Genomic DNA, 5,000 nt, shown 5'->3' with positions numbered 1-5,000 from the left:
TTTAATAGCTATTTTGCTTCAATCTATCCTATCAAAAAAAATTGAAGATTTAGTTACGATTAGAAATACACTTTTCTATCTTTATCCATGGATTTTTTCCTCATACTTATTCAACTGGAAGTATTGATCCAATTCAAAAAAAAAAAAAAAATTATGTTTCGTAATTTCATAATCCAATTTTTCAATTTAGAATATAATCATATAATTATATAATTTAATTGGCCCTTGGATACAAATCACGAGAATGTATATTCTTCCTCAAATCTTTCGTTGAGAGGTAAAGGATTAAATCCTTTTAAGAAATAAAGTTTTTGCTCGGAATATGAATCAAACCGAAGGACCCCTTAACTATTAAGGGGATTAATAGAACGAATCACACTTTTACCACTAAACTATACCCGCTACAATGCGATTATTGTATATAAAGAGACCCTTTGTCGAACAGGGGAATTGGGCGTAATCAAGATAGGATCACAAGATAGGGGGATAAAAAATCCTGAAAATTAGAGCCTTGCCGCCTTTTGTCAGAAGACTTGATAAAATTAGGAAAAGAGTAGTTATTTCATTTAAATAACTAAATAAAAATAACTAAATAAAAACTTCTTTCCTTTGTTATAGGAGTTTTGATAGATAGGGTTCGACAAAAGAACTTAGTCATAACATAAAAATGGATTGTGCAAAAATCCATAGTTTTTTTTATTATTTATTCTAGTTATTCTAGTAAAATAAATGTAAATAAAAAGAAAGAGGAAGAAAAGAAAGAATCGAAATGATATTTGGATTCTATATCATAGGAACGGAAATAGTACTTCTTCTGCTTCTGATTGTTGATTCAATCCAATAACAAGATTTTTTTGTTACAACAAGTCAGATCGCAGAATCATAGAAAAAATTATTTATTTGAGTTGAAAATAAAAAAATGAGCCCGGCCGGGTCAGTACCCGGCCGGTCCGTGGAAATTGGAAATAAAAAAGTCCCTTTTGAGCGAAATCAAAATGAAATGGAATTACTGATAAAAGTTGTATATATTTATATTCTATATAATAAAATTAAGAATCTATAGATATATAGATTAATAATACCCTAATAAGATTAATAATACTCTAATATTAATATAAATAAATAAAAATTAATATAATTAATATATTAATATAAATAAATAAAAATATAAATAAATAAAAATCTATATAACAAAATAACAAAGGTCTATATAACAAAGGAAAGAGGGCTTTTTTCAAGCATTTCTTTTTGCGTGCTGTAACTGTAACATAGTAATTATCTTTTCTAAATTAGGAGAGATGGCTGAGTGGACTAAAGCGTCGGATTGCTAATCCGTTGTGCGAGTTATTCGTACCGAGGGTTCGAATCCCTCTCTTTCCATTTCGGTTTTTGACAGTGGAATAGATCAAATCCTAATACCATTTATAAAAATGAAGCAAGGAACTCTCCCTTTTTTATTCTTCCCGTCCAGGATTACCAGGATTACGTCCCGGATCATTAGATAGGAGTCCGAAGATGAAGAGAGAAACAAAGAATATCGTTGCGGTGTAAACAACGAATTTAAGATTACGCATTGTACAACCTCCCATAGAATTTTTTTGTAAAAAGAAGAGAATGGATTCTTCGTTTTTATTTTTCTATTTATATACGCAATTATACGCAATTTTTATTTTTCTATTTATATATATACGCAATTATACGCAATTTTTATTTTTCTATTTTTATACGAAAATAGATTCCTCGTTTTTATACTACATAGCCTATTTTGACACCAAGAAATAAAGTGATTTCTAGAATTTCTAGAAATCGAAAAGAATTTTCAGAAATTCATTTATAATAAGAGTTGAGTTTTTCATTACAAAAAAAAATTCTTTTATACCAACAATTATATATTGTGGCGGACTTTAATCCAAATAGGGTTCTTCGGCGAAAAAGGGTCAGAATGAGGAAATGGGATGATCCAGCTTTATCATGGCTATCCAAGAATTTCAATCTTTGAATTGAGGGTTCGGTTCGTTCATAGTGTTCATAGTGTAAGACTTATCTAATCTTTTCAATTGTTACAATTTTTTTTTCTTGAATAAATCATGAATTTTTCTAGGACAGTATTAAGGATCTCATCGAAAACTTACAGCAGCTTGCCAAACAAAGGCTAAGAGAAAAAAGAGAACAGGTATTACTGGCATAAAATCTACGATTGGATTCAAAAAAGCATAGGCCTCGGGCAATTTGGCGAATAAAAAACTACTCGAAAAAAGGGCAGAATTCAAACAGATACAGATCAAATTAAAGATATTAAGATTAAGCATAACAAAATTTTGTTCTTGGAGATAATTTTGATTGAGTTATTAATATGTTTTTTGATATAAGGAAAAAAATGAAGAAAGGAAAATAAGGCAGACTAAACAATACTTCTTTGAACTCACCCAATCAAAAAGCCTTCAATTCTTACAAGAGAATAGAAGAAATCATACTTTCATACAATATCTTAATTGAATTATATGTAATGATCAATAAATTCGGTTTAATTCTCTATCCATACGTGCCAAAATCCTAGCAAGAATCTAATCTATTCCATAGTTATTTGGAACTGGAATTGACGAACAGGGAATACCCATATTAGTGTTTAGTAGTTTCAAATAGAAATCTAAATGGGGCGTGGCCGAGTGGTAAGGCAACGGGTTTTGGTCCCGCTATTCGAAGGTTCGAATCCTTTCGTCCCAGAGCCTACTCTTTTTATATATCAGAATAACGATATCCGAATCTAAATTGCTCTTTTTTTTTTAACAACCTTCTTTCTAAGAGTCAAATATTGGAGAAAATGTGATTCTTGCTTTTGATTTTTAATGATTTCTTAAGATTGGCACTCGAAGAACTGTGAGATTGGCGAATCTATTCTATCGAGTTATTTGATCTATCGAGTTATTTGAAGATGCAAGGCAGATTCAAAAAGATTAGTTTATTTGTGTTATTTATAATATTCGTAATATTATTATTATTAATTATATTATTAATTTCTTATTAATTAGAATAGAAAAGCTTAATATTAATAAAAGTATAAAAAAATAAAAATATATTGTATTCATACAATATGGGTTAATTTGAATTCTTATTGAGGCTTTTTCTTCCTAAATTATCTATTTATTTCATATAGATTCATATAGAAGGAAATTGATTTCATATAGAAGGAAAAAGTATAGATAGATTACTATGTATCGACTGAACCAATGACTATTCATGATTCCATAATTGAATCAATGTTCCAAACTAGAGGAATGTTATGGTAAAACTTCGTTTGAAACGATGTGGTAGAAAGCAACGTGCGACTTGAAGGACATGATCGGCTGTGGATGTCAAAACCCACCACCTTCCATTATGTAGAAATGAAGGTGCTTTTGGCTCGACATCCTTTGTTCTGTTCTATTATAATCCGTCTTTTTGTTGGGTTGTAATGTAAATAGTACAGGATGGAGCTCGAAGAGAAACATCCATTTTTCAGGGGCAAGGATCTAGGGTTAATTAATGGAAATAAATAAGTTGGAACAACTTCGTAAGTCTATTTTTGATATAGAAATCGAAAAGCTCCGATTCAAACTATTTTCAAATCAAAAAGAAAAATTGTTGGAATTGGTAAAACTCTTTCGATCAAAAGTGTATAATGCGGGAATTAATCGTTCATATGATTCTTTGATAGAAAGAAAAAAAGAGAGAAAAAGGGGCATGTTGCTGCCATTTTTGAAATGATTAAATATCGCCGAAGTAATGTCTAAACCCAATGATTCAAGACAAAGATAAAGGATCCTAGAACAAGGAAATACCCTTTTCAATTGTCTCAACAACTAGATCAAAATGAAGAATCGAAATCGATTCTAAACGAGACAAACAAAAAAAGGGGTTAGAGACCACTCAATAAAAGAATGCCTAAGGATTTTTTTTTGAGCATTTTGAGAGTTATTTGACTTGAGTTATGAGAGTACGAATGCTTTTTTCTTCTTTTTTTTTGAAAAAAAAAAGACGGGTTTAAATGTCTAATTGATTTGCCGGGTTTATGGATCTTTTTGACATTCTAATTACATACATTATAATTCCATACATAGACATAACTTTTAATAGACATAACTTTTAATCATTTTTTTTTTTTTTTCTCGAGCCGTACGAGGAGAAAACTTCTTATACGTTTCTAGGGGGGGGGTATTATTTAACTACATCTATCCCAATGAGCCGTTTATCGAATCGTTGCAATTGATGTTCGATCCCGAAGAGAGGGAAGAGATCTTCGAAAAGTTGGTTTTTATGATCCGATAAATAATCAAACCCATTTGAATGTTCCCGCTATTCTCTATTTCCTTGAAAAAGGAGCTCAACCCACAGGAACTGTCCATGATATTTTAAAGAAGGCCGGGGTTTTTACGGAACTTAGTCTTAATCAAACAAAATTCAATTAATGAAATACAAAAAAGAGGGGGTGGATGACTCATATCTAGCTTTGTATAAATTTTTCTTTATAATTTCCTCCCCCCTCTTTTGTTTTATTCATACTTTTTTATTTATTATTCGTATTTCTTATTGCTTTGCTACTATAGAATACCGTGTTCTATAACAGATTTTATTGAGCTAATTTTATTGATATAAAATATAGAGAAAAAAGATCAATTGAATAAATGAAGTAATTGCATTTAAAAAAATAACATAAAATAAGATAAAAAAAAAAAAATAACATAAAATAAGATAAAAAAACAGAGAAAATAACAAGAAAAAATAACATATAAAAATAGAAAATATTAATAATAATTAATAATAAATAATAATAATTAATAATAAATAATTAATAATAAATATTATAATAATAAATATTATAATAATAAATATTATAATAATAAAAATAATAAATATTATAATAATAAATATTATTAATAATAAAAATAATAAATATTATAATAATAAATATTATTAATAATAAAAATAATAAATATTATAATAATAAATATTATTAATAATTA

At 28.4% G+C, this 5,000-nt stretch overlaps 1 non-coding gene across 1 annotated transcript; it reads left to right on the top strand.

Annotated features, from left to right (window-relative positions):
• Nucleotides 1-1,292: 1,292 nt before the first annotated feature.
• Nucleotides 1,293-1,380, top strand: TRNAS-GCU (transfer RNA serine (anticodon GCU)). The gene has a single exon. It is a non-coding gene; the product is annotated as a tRNA-Ser (tRNA).
• Nucleotides 1,381-5,000: the final 3,620 nt, after the last annotated feature.

The sequence above is a fragment of the Durio zibethinus genome, unplaced genomic scaffold (genome assembly GCF_047325235.1).
Source record: "Durio zibethinus cultivar Kanyao isolate XHJ-2024 unplaced genomic scaffold, ASM4732523v1 HiC_scaffold_128, whole genome shotgun sequence".
Classification (NCBI taxonomy): Eukaryota; Viridiplantae; Streptophyta; class Magnoliopsida; order Malvales; family Malvaceae; genus Durio; species Durio zibethinus.
Note: the sequence above shows the minus strand (reverse complement) of the source record. Positions and strands in the feature narration are given on the sequence as shown.